This window comes from Phocoena sinus, chromosome 2 (genome assembly GCF_008692025.1).
Source record: "Phocoena sinus isolate mPhoSin1 chromosome 2, mPhoSin1.pri, whole genome shotgun sequence".
NCBI classification, from domain to species: Eukaryota; Metazoa; Chordata; class Mammalia; order Artiodactyla; family Phocoenidae; genus Phocoena; species Phocoena sinus.
In genome coordinates, this window is record NC_045764.1 from 2376946 (window position 1) to 2389387 (window position 12442).

The window sequence follows — 12442 nt, forward strand, 5'->3', positions numbered from 1 at the left end:
AATACTCAATGTTCTATGGATGTTATCCTAATGTGTAAAACTAGTACAAGAGTAATGGCTCAGGATCACAAAATCTCTGATAAATTACTTGACAAATAAAATGGGCCATTGTTAGTACTCTTTAAATGGCCTGTTATTTATTCTTTATCCAAGCTTCCTGTACCCACCCCCAATTCCATATTAAAACGAAGCCTAGGCAGCCTCAGCGTGTCATTGCCAGTGGTCGGTCCTGCGCTCTTTCTAGAGGCGGCCGGGGGCCCAGGATCTTTGCGGGGGGGGCTCTCCCTCAGCATCTTTGCTGCCTCACCTCCTCTGGCACCTACGCCCGTTGTCACTTCTCGTCTGCCTCTAGCCTTGGCTTCTGCTCGTGCCAGTCCGGTCACTTGCTAATGGTTTTTCCATCAGCTTGCGTGGTCCTGGAATTGACGCTAACAGATTGTCACCTCGGCTTGGGCACCAGTATTGTAAGTGCCTGCCTGGGGGCTGATGGAACTGGGCTGTCCCCACACTGTCACAGACCCACGCAGATGTGTGGAGGTTTTCGTAGTGCCGGTCAGTGGACACCTTCTAATAGGCATGTGATTTTTCTGATTTGGAGACATTTATTTTTTATAAATGTCCAAATAATTAAAATGATTACTATTCTAAAATTATTATTATTACTATTATTGCTGTGACTAAACCACCCCACGATGGTTGAGAATGAACTACAGTCGTCGTTTTAACCAGGTGTTTGGCACAAGTTGAGGAGGGAGCGAGGTCCCTGAGTAGGAAGGGAGGCAGTCAGGGAAGCCCCCTAGGACCCGGAGGCCCTCTGAGCTGAATCCTGGAAGGTGTCTTGAGGTTTGTTGGGGGAGCGTGGAGGAAGTGCCTATGGCTCTAGGAAAATATCCTCAAGAACCTCCTTTCTTGCCCTAGGCATCCAGGGAGAGAAAGACGGGAGAAAGTAGCCAGAGAGAAAGTTGGGTCTGGGGAAACGTCATCCCTAGAGTCGGTAAGAGGGGACCCTTGGAGGCCTGGTGAGGGGACGAGACTCTGGTCAATACTCTAACCCAGAGGCACCTGACACTGTGGTAGTTAGGTGCCGTTGGCCCTCCGTGTCCATGGCTTCTGCATCCCTGGATTCAACCAACTGAAGATCAAAGATATTGGGGGGAAAAATTCCAGAAAGTTCCAAAAAGCGGAACTTGAATTTTCTGCATACCAGCAACTATTTACATTTTATTAGGTACTGTAAGTCATCTAGAACTGAGTTAAAGTATACGGGAGGATGCGCATAGATTATATGCAAATACTAGACCACATTTTTCTGTTTTCTAAATATAATTTTTAAAAATTTTAATTAAAGTGTAGTTGATTGGCAATGTATTAATTTCTGCTGTACAGCAATGTGATTCCATTATACATATATATATGTACACATTCTTTTTTTAATATTCTTTTCCATTATGGTTTATCACAGGATACTGGATATAGTTCCCTGTGCTGTACAGTAGGACCTTGTTGTTTATCCATCCTATAGATACTAGTTTGCATCTGCTCACCCCAACCTCCCACTCCATCCCTCCCCCAACCCCCTCTCCCTTGGCAACCACCAGTCTGTTCTCTATGTCTGTGAGTCTGTTTCTATTTTGTAGATAAGTTCATTTGTGTCATATTTTAGATTCCCCATATAAGTGCTATCATACGGTATTTGTCTTTCTCCGTCTGACTTACTTCACTCAGTGTGATCATCTCTAGGTCCATCCATGTTGCTGCAAATGGCATTATTTCATTCTTGTTTATGGCTGAGTAGTATTCCATTGTATATATGTGCCACATCTATTACTATACCACTTTCCATAAGGCATTTGAGCATCCATGGATTTTGATATCCAAGGGGGTCAGAACCAATCCCCTTCAGATATGAAGGGCCGACTGTAATGTGTGCCTACAACTCACCGGAATGTCCCTTTCCTGTGTACACCTCCACCGCACCTCCTGTCAGACCTGTCTTCTGAAACGTTAAGATAAAAGCCTGTCTTTCTCTGCCGTAATCTCCCCTCCAGTTGCAGTGGGTCTAGAGTTAGTGACAGAGTCCTGTCAGAGTTTTTGCATAGAGATAATCATCTGAAAGTCCAGTGAAAGTTTATTTTTGACCAGGAAGATATGCTTTCGAAGGATGGAGAGAGCCCTGGAGAGACTGGACAAGCCCGCGGGATCTGACCTTGAGCTGGACGTGTCTTCCTGCTGCACTAAAACCATAGTGATTCTTCCAGTGCCCTGTTCTCCTCTGGAATTTTTTTCTGCTTTTATACAGGTTTGACTAGTTTAGTTAAACTTCAGCCTGTCACTTAGTTTGGACCCTTGCCTCACTGTGGGCCTTGCTCTTTTGTTTTTTTTCCCCAAGTTATCATGAGTGCACTGAAGCCGATACATTGTTTTGTTTTCCTGCCAATGCTGTATTCTGAAGTTTTATTATCTAGTGACCAAGGTTTCCCTTTGTCTTTAGACAAAGCAGATTCCAAGAATGAAAGTGTTTCAGGTACGGGACTTTCAAACTCCTTCTTCGTCCCTGGGCTCGCGATCTCCACTGGAGATTTTCTTCTTTCTTGCCCCCGGTAGTAGAGCCCCAGGGAGATCCCTCTGTACATGCGAGATTGAGAACCCCAGCTCTAGAGGGTACCAGGGGCTGTATACCAAGGACAGAGGGGTGCTCTCCAAAGAGAAAGAGAGATGAGTATGTCCTCTCCTGCCCTTGTCTCTTGGCTTCTTTTGGTTTTCTTGGCCTTTTTTCTTCGTGAAATAAGTTCATTTTCCCTTCCTTTGCAGCCAGTGTGGAAAGAGGGTCTCCTTCCTAAAGCCGGCACTTCCTCCCCAGTTTGGTGCCTGGAAGAGGCTCGGGAGAAGGACAGGCTAACATTGGTTTAGCCCAGTTCCCAAGTCTCCGGGGCTTTTTAATAATAAACAGATTTTGGGGGGAGGAAGGCAAATAAATTTTTTTGGCACAAAAAATTCTCCTTAAACCCAATAGTCGGTCTGTGTTAACCACAAGCGTCTTTGTGGCTTCCAGTCATGAGTTCAGGGCTGTCTGAAGTTCACGGAGCAGTGGTAACAATGTTCTTGTGCTGTGTGGGAACTTCAAATGGTCGACTGCGCCCCCCCCCCCCCACCTCCCCACAGGCTCATTTCCTTGTAAATTGCCGCTGCCTGGGCTTCTGGAGATGAACCCCATTCTCTCTACAGGAGGTAAAAGAGGCTCTGATAGCTCGCCTCCCATGTGCTTCCCAAACCTGCTACTGACACCAGCTCTGACCTTTAGGACGCTGGCTGCTCGCCAGCTCAGGGCTTCTTGTACTGGAGTGAACTCTTTCCTAAGATGATGTTTTCAAAAGGTGATACAAGCCAGTACTGCCTAGACATCGGGAAGAGAGAGGAAGAGGTGCCTCATTAGCCCCTAAAACCAAAGACTTCCCAAAGCCTAACCGCTAAACAACTAACGATTGACTAACAGACCTAGGGCTTCCCTCTCTAGTCCGGGATCTCAGGCTGGAGCCTTGCTCATGCATGGTGCCTCTCTCCCAGGCTGAGTCATTGCAGTGCCGCACAGGCAGCTGGCCTTTTGAGGGTGAGGAAGGAGTGTACTTCCAGGGAAGTCATGCTGTATGCAAATTACTCACAGTTAGGAAAATCACAGGGAAGTGCATCCTCCCCTCTGTCCTACTCTGTTGTACTTCCAGCACAGGATCACACAGGGAAGTGCATCCTCCCCTCTGTCCTACTCTGTTGTACTTCCAGCACAGGATCACACAGGGAAGTGCATCCTCCCCTCTGTCCTACTCTGTTGTACTTCCAGCACAGGTGGTGTTTTCCCTCGTTTCCCCAGCCTTTGAGGGAAGTGAACGCTGAAGATTTTCTCTGCCTGGAATTGATGGCACAGACCAGCTTCTAGCCCAGTCAGTCCATCAGTCCTGACGCCCTAGACGGGTTACGCTGGTCTCAACTTCTTTACCCAGCCTCTCTCTTTTTTAAGGACCCGGGCCTTTGTCGCTTCCCTCTCGTTGTACACATCCAGCTCCTCGATGAGTTCCAGCCCACCCTCCTCTGTCTTTTCGAGTCTTCCTTTGTTACAAGGCTTCTCTCCCAAAGCCCCTTGTTCGGGTCTGATGTAAATTTGTGTCGTAGAAAGAACTCATATTTACTCAGGATAGCTCTGCTATCTTGAGGCTATCAGATGTCAGATTTCATCACCAGAGAAAAATCAGAGCTTTGGAGAACGATCACGTAGAAATGATTTTATTCACTGAGTTTGAGATGAAGGAAAAAAATGTATTTGTTTGTTTGTTTTTGCTTTTCTTTTTTGAAAATTCTATTTATTATTTTATTGAAGTATAGTTGATTTACAATGCTGTGTTAGTTTCAGGTGTACAGCAAAGTGATCCAGTTTATCTATATAAACTGAATTTATATATATAAATATAATTTATATAAATATATATAACACACACACATATATCTCTATTCTTTTTCAAACTCTTTTCCCTTATAGGTTATTACAACACGTTGAGTGTAGCTCCCTGTGCTATACAGTAGGTCCGTGTTGGTTATCTATTTTGCATGCACTAGTGTGTATATGTTAATCCCAAATTCCCAATTTATCCCTCTCCCTCTTTCCCCTTTGGTAACCATAAGTGTGTTTTCTGTGTCTGTGAGTCTTCTGTTTTGTAAATAAGTTAACTTGTGTCATTTTTTAGGATTCCACATGTAAGTTACATCACATGATATTTGTCTTTCTCTTCTGACTTACTTCACTCAGTACGATAATCTCTAGGTCCATCCACGTTACCGCAAATGGCATTATTTCATTCTTGTTTATGGCTGAGTAGTATTCCATTGTATATGTGTACCTCATCTTCTTTATCCATTCCTCTGTTCATGGACATTTAGGGTGCTTCCATGTCCTGGCTATTGTGAATAGTGCTGCTGTGAACATTGGGGTGCATGTGTCTTTTCGAATTAGAGTTTTCTCTGGATATGTGCCCAGGAGTGGGATTGCTGGATCATATGATAACTCTATAAAACATGTATTTTTAATTGAGTATTTTTTCTAAGAGGTGTAAAAAGATATTCTAACCACTGCCTATAATTTGTAGTCACCGATGTAAGCTGATTAATTGAAAGGGAAAAGCTCTTTAGAAGCAGATGAATCACAGCCATGTATCTCACCTCGCTCATGCATGTGACTGTCTTGTATTGTTTGCTGTTTCCTTTCTCAGATTTCCGAGTAGAAATTTTTCTTTCTCCTTTTGCAGGAAGAGTTGGAGTACATGAGCTAGAAGACTGGGAGAGCGGAGACAGGGAGAGTTTCGAAGTCCTTCTCTATCAGAAGCCATGATTTAAACATCACCATTACGGTAAGTATCTAGAAAGAAATATAACTGTTCTGTGGTTGACACATCATTGGTTTTGGCTGCAGTTCTGAGAACAGGTTAAAGGACGTTGTGAAGGATGAGTTTGTTTAAATCACTCTCAACAAACCAGAGGTCTGAGAAAATTAAAGGTTCCTCGGTGACAAGTTATGGGACCACCAGCATCCAGAGGGGAGAGCCATCTGACAAGTTGGAAAAATCTGTCTGTCTCCTTAGTAGCCATGTGTTCCAATGTGTGAAAGAAAAGCAAAGCTTGATGTACTGGGGTTTCCTTTTTGAACAGAGCTTTCAGGGACTCCAAGTTAGGCTTTTTAGAGGAGGGCAGAGCCAGGCACGGAAGGGAACAGAAGCACCTTTCTAGGGACTGTGCTCTCTGCCCTGCCACTCTAGGGCAGGATTTCTCAAAGTGTGTTCCATGGAACACACTTCTCTAGACTGTTAGTGCAGTGGAGACAGGGCTATGAAGATGGGTCTGCGCTCCAGTGAGTTTGAGAAACATTAAAGTTCACCTTCCTTCCTGAAGGGTCTCAGAAGTGGATGAGCCTCGTGACTCTCCATGGACGTGTGTCGTCGGCAGGGCTCACCAGAGTCCTGTGGAACTCTTCTTATAGGGCATCCTACGTCCCGTGTTCGTTTGTTCATTAAGTATTTATTAACACCTGCCACGCTCGTGTTAGGTGCTAAAAGTACAGCGATAAAGAGATTGTTGCTTGTGTCTAGATAGAAAATATGGTAAGAAGCAAGTGAGAGCAATTATCGATAGGCACGACAGCCAGAGGTTTAAGACAATGGTCTCAGGAGTGATGGGCCCTGAGTTTGAATCTTGAGTCTGCCACTTATCAACTGCATGACTTCGAACAAGACACTTAACCTCTCGTTCAGTTTCAACATCGGTGAAACTGCGTTAATAGCGTCTCCCTAGTAAGCTTGTTGTGAGGATCGCAATGATGCAGTCATGCTGGCAAATGCTGAACCCTATGCAAACGTGAGCAAACCTGTACTGAGAACAGCAATGACGAGTGCGTCGAAGGCTGTGTGAGGGCTGACGCGGGAGGAGGTAGCGGTGGATGGGAACTTTGAATAGGGTGGTCCAGCACTGCCCTGAAGTACAGACCTGGAAAGATGAGTGATACTGAGCTGTGGAGATGGTATAGGGAGAGAATACAGAGGGAAGCACAGTTGCACACGGGAGTGTCTCATGCGGAGAAATTTGGAAATTCGTTATGCAAACTAATTTGGAATTTGAGAAATTCCAATACCTCTTTAAGATAAAAAAAACAAAAAAAAACTAGGGACTTCCCTGGTGGTCCAGTGGCTAAGACTCTGTGCTCCCAATGCAGGGGGACTGGGTTCAATCCCTGGTCAGGGAACTAGATCACACATGCCACAACTAAAGATCCTGCATGCTGCAACTAAGACCCAGCACAGCCAAAATAAATAAATAAGTAAATAAATAAATGAAACAACAACAAACCAGGAATCGGAGGAAACGTCTTCAGCCTAAAAAGAGCACCTATGAAAACCCCACAGCTAACATCATACTTAATTGTGGACCGAAAGCTTTCCCCCCTAAGATTAGGGTCAATACAAGGATGCCCACTCTCATTACCTCTACTCAGTGTTCTCCTGGGAGGTCTAGCCAGGGCAGTTAGTGAAGAATACGAAAGGCTTCTGGATTGGGAAGAGCGAAGTGAAACTGTCTCTGCTTGCAGATGACATGATCTTGGCTATGGAAAACCCCAAGGAATCCACTAAACCGTTAGAACTAATAGACACATTCAGAAAGGTCGCAGGATATGAGATCAGTCTACAAAAATCAACTGTAATGCTGTACACTTAGAACAAACAATCTGAAATGAAATTAAGAAAATAATTCCTTTTACCACAGCATGAAAAAGAATGAAACACAAGCATACCTCGGAGATATTGCGGGTTTGGTTCCAGACCCCCGCAGTAAAGTGAGTATCACGCTAAAGCGAGTCACACAAATATTCTGGGCTCCCGGTGCATATAAAAGTTATGTTTACACTGTCTGTAGTCTATCACGTATGCAGTGGCCTTAGGTCTAAAGGAACAATGTACATGCCTTAATTAAAAAATGCTTTACTGCTAAAAAGTACCATCATCTGAGCCTTCAGCAAGTCATAATCTCTTTTCAATAGTAGCATTAAAGATCACCGATCACAGATCATAATGACAAATGGAACAATGAAAAAGGTTGGAATATTGTGAGAATTACCGAAATGTGACACAGAGACACCAAGTGAGCAAATGCTGTTGGAAAAATGGCGACAATAGACTTGCTCAACGCAGGGTTGCCAACAAACCTTCACTTCGTAGGAAAAAGGCAGTATCTGCAAAGTGCAATAAGGTGAAGCACAATAAAACAAGGTGTGCCTGTACTTGGGAGTAAATGCAGTTAAAGAAGTACAAAACATGCTCTTAAAACTGCAAAATGTTGAACGAAATTAAAGAAAGTGCCAAATAAATGGAAAGACATCCCATGTTCATGAATCAGAAGACGTTACCGTTAAAATGGCGGTGCTCCCTGAGTTGACCTGTAGAGTCAACGCAGAGTCTCTCTCTCAGAATCTCAGATGGATTCCTTGTAGAAACCGACAAACTGGCCCTAAAGTTCACATGAAATAGAAGGGACCCAGAATACCCAGAGCAATCTTAACAAAGAGCAGACTTGGAAGACTCACCCTTCCTGGTTTCAGAACTTAATACAGTAATTAGGACAGGGGTTCTGGCATAAGGATTGACATACAGATTTTTGGAATAGAATTGATCGACCAGAAATAAACTCCTACATTTATGGTAATTGATTTTTGACAAATGTGCCAAGACAATTCACTGGCAAATAGTCTCTCCCACGCATGTTCTAGGACAACTGGATATCAACACGCAAAAGAATGAAGTTGGACCTCACCTTACAATATATACAAAAATGAACTCAGAATGGATCAAAGGCTTAAATATAAGAGCTGAAACAGTAACACTCCTAGAAGACAACGTGGGTGTTCATCTTCATGACCTTGGGTTATGCAATGATTTTTCAAGGTATAACACCAAAAGTACAAGTGGCAACAGAAGAATAAATTGGACTTCAACAAAAATTTAAAAATTTTGCGTATTAAAAGACACTGATAAGAGAGTGAAACGACAACCTACAGAATGAGAAAAAATATTTGCAAATCATGTATTCTAGACTTGTATCTCTGACAACTCAATAATAAAGATAACCTTGGGCTTCCCTGGTGGCACAGTGGTTAAGAATCCGCCTGCCAGTGCAGGGGACACGGGTTCAAGCCCTGGTCCAGGAAGATCCCACATGCCGCAGAGCAAATAAGCCCGTGTGCCACAACTACTGAGCCTGTGCCCTAGAGCCCACGAGCCACAGCTACTGAGCCCGTGTGCCACAACTCCTGAGCCTGCTCACCTAGAGCCCGTGCTCTGCAACAAGAGAAGCCACCGCAATAAGAAGCCCACACACCGCAACAAGAGTAGCCCCCTCTCGCTACAGAAAGCCCACGCGCAGCAATGAAGACCCAACGCAGCCAAAAATAAAATAAATAAATAAATTTATTTAAAAAAATAACCTAATTCAAAAATAGGTAAAGATCTGAAGTAGGCAAAGAAGATATGTAAATGGCTAATAAGCACATTAGAAGATTTTCAACATCACCAGCCATCACGGAAATGCATATCAAACCCACAGTGAGATACCACTTCATAACCCTCTATGAAAGACGGACGGTAACAAGTGTTGGTGAGGATATGGAGAAATTCGAACTCTCCTACGCGGCTGGTAGGAATGCAGACTCTTTCCCAAGCAGCTGCTTTGGAAAACAGTCGGGCAGTTCCTAACATAGTTAAACATAGAGTTTACCTTATGACCTGGCATATCCACTCCTAGGTGTACACCCAAGAGAAATGAAAACATTTTTCTGTATCAAAACTTCTCATAGCAGTTTTATTTTTTAAAATTTTATTGAAGTCTAGTTGATTAACAATGTTGTGTTAATTTCTGCTGTAAAGAAAGGTGATTCGGTTATACATATATAGATTCTTTTTCATATTCTTTTCCACAATGGTTTGTCACAGAATATTGAATATAGTTCCCTGTGCTGTGTACAGTAGGACCTTGTTGTTTATCCATCCTGTATATAATAGTTTGTATCTCCTAGCAGTATTATTCACAATTGCCAAAGAATAGAAACAACCCAAATGTCTATTAACTGATGAACAAATAAAACATTGTATGTTCATATGACAGGATGTTGTTTGATTATAAGGAGGAATGGAACACTGATACATACTGCAGCATAGATGAATACTGGAGATAGGCTAACTGGAAGAAGCCAGACACCAATGACCGTGTACTGTGTGAGTCCATTTATATGAAATTTCCAGAACAGGCAAATCTACAGAGACGTGAAGTAGATTAATGTTTGCCTAGGACTGGATTGTTCAAGGGGAAATTGAGACTGACTGCTGACGGGTGTGTGCTTTCCTTTGGGGGTGATGAAAATGTCTGAAACTGATTCGATGATGGTCGTACAGCTCCACGGACATACTACAAGCCATTGACGTGTACACTTTACATTGGTGAGTTGCATGGCGTATGAATTATGTATCGGTAAAGCTGTTGTGTGTTATAAGAGAAAGGGATGTGTCTTGGAGGTACAGGTGTCAGCACTTGGTGATGGATGAGATTCGGGGAGTGAGGACAAGGTGGGCAGGAAGCATGACTCCCAAATTCTAGCAACTTCTGAGGAGAGGAAAGACTGGGGGGGGAGGGATTTCTTCGTTTCGTTTTTCTTTTCTGTTCTTTGTTTCTTTTTTAATGAGGAGGGCCAGCTTTGAGAATCGAGAGTTCTGTCGTGGACATAAGAAGTTTGAGGTCCCTGTTGAATATTGAGATAGAGGTGTTCAGTAGACAGTTGAATGTGAGGCTGGAACTCCGAGGAGTGGTTCTGACTGGAGATAGAATGTACGTAATAGATAAATCCATGGAGAGGATAGCAGAGAGAGGAGAGAGAGAGATTGTTAATGAGGCCCGGGACGGGGTGGGGTGGAGGAGAGGCAGCCAGGCAGGAAGGGGGAGAGTGCGGGGTCCGCAAGTTCGGGCGGCCTTGATGAGGGTAGCTCGGTAGTGGGAACCCCAGACCAGAGTGGATTGAGGAGGGGTATGCATAAGAGCAGTACAGGCAGTGAGTGTTTCTAGTGAGGCCAGTGTTCATAGCAGCATTATTTACGATTGCCAAGACATGGAAACAACCTAAGTGTCCATCGACAGATGAATGGATAAAGAAGATGTGGCACATACATGCAATGGAATATTACTCAGCCATAAAAAAGAATGAAGTAATGCCATTTGCAGCAACATGGATGGACCTAGAGATGATCATACTAAGTGAAGTAGGTCAGACAGAGAAAAACAAATACCATATGATATCACTTATACGTGGAATCTAAAATATGACACGAAGGAACTTAGTTACAAAACAGAAACAGACTCACAGACACAGAAAACAAACTTATGGACTTCCCTGATGGCACAGTGGTTAAGGATCCACCTGCCAATGCAGGTGACATGGGTTTGAGCCCTGGTCCGGGAAGGTCCCACATGCCATGGAGCAACTAAGCCCGTGCGCCACAACTACTGAGCCCGCGCTCTAGAGCCCGCAAGCCGTAACTACTGAAGCCCACATGCCACAACTACTGAAGTCCGCATGCCTAGAGCCCATGCTCCACAACTAGAGAAGCCACCACAATGAGAAGCCCGCACAACTCAGTGAAGAGTAGCCCCCGCTCGACGCAGCTAGAGAAAGCCTGTGTGCAGCAATGAAGACCCAAAGCGGCCATAAAGTAATTAATTAATTAAAACAAACTTATGATTACCAAAAGGGAAAGGTGGGGGGGAAGGGATAAATTAGGAGTTCGGGATTAATGTACACACACTACTATATATAAAATAGATTACCAACGAGGACCTACTGTATAGTACAGGAAACTATATTCAATATCTTGTAACAACCTGTAATGGAAAAGAATCTGAAAAACAATACAAATATAGATATATAAAACACTGAATCACTTTGCTGTACACCAAAAACTAACACAACGTTGTAAATTAACTGTACTTCAATAAAAAGTTTTAAAAATTAAAGATAAATAAATAAAATCTTCATTTGAAATCAGATTAAAGAGAAAAGACATTCCACAGGCTTTTAGATGAAGTGCAGGTCTCTCTAAAGTGAAGTCCTGGCTGTACCTACATCATTGCCTTGCACCTCTTCGGACATCAGTGGATCCCAGCATTGGGGCCCCCGAGACTACAGCGGGTCCTTGAAGCGAGGTGGAGGGAACAGGGGGTGACTTTCTCAAAAGGCACACTTACAGATGCTCGAGGTGGAATGCATTTCATATGCCTCGAAGGTGCGATGACTGTGGGTCTTACCATTTTCATCAGTGCATTCCTTCCCCCATGCTTCTTTATTCATTTAGATCGTGTGAAAACAGCTCTTCAAGACACATGGTCCCTCAAGTGACAACCTTCTGTTGAGAACTTGGACTGCTCCTTAGGCTATAAAGTGCGTTGGATGTTCTGGGTAAACATCATGAGACCGTGATTAAAGACCGCACATTTTGGATGAGCCCAAGCGGTGTTTGTTTTCTCTTTTACAAGGGGTGTGTGTGTGTGCCTACACGCTTCAGTGAGTCAGATTTTTAAAGTTGTATCTGACTGTTCTCACATTTCTGCCTTTTCTTATATGGAATGTAAACGGGCTATCGTAAAACCTTATTTTTAAAACCCAGTGTGTTCTAACTGGCTTGGCATGGTGTTAGAAAACATCCTGGTTTCTCAAGCCCCGCTTATAGCTTCTTGTAAAGATTTTTTTTTTCTTGTATGTGTGGTTTGAAAAATTATTTTTATGTGGTTATTGTTGTTTGGCTGTGTTTCCTTGTATATGTAGGGAGCATGTGTTTGGGGATTTTGAGGGGAGAGTTTTTCTGTATTACTTTCA

At 43.5% G+C, this 12442-nt stretch overlaps 1 protein-coding gene across 7 annotated transcripts in view; it reads left to right on the forward strand.

Annotated features, from left to right (window-relative positions):
• SVIL (supervillin) overlaps positions 1–12442 on the forward strand; it is a 245350-nt gene that overhangs the window by 64542 nt on the left and 168366 nt on the right. For all 7 annotated transcript variants that reach the window (XM_032618924.1, XM_032618914.1, XM_032618919.1 and 4 more), the window contains one exon: positions 5292–5393. The gene's annotated coding sequence lies outside the window, so the exon portion shown is untranslated. The remainder of the gene's footprint in view (positions 1–5291; positions 5394–12442) is intronic.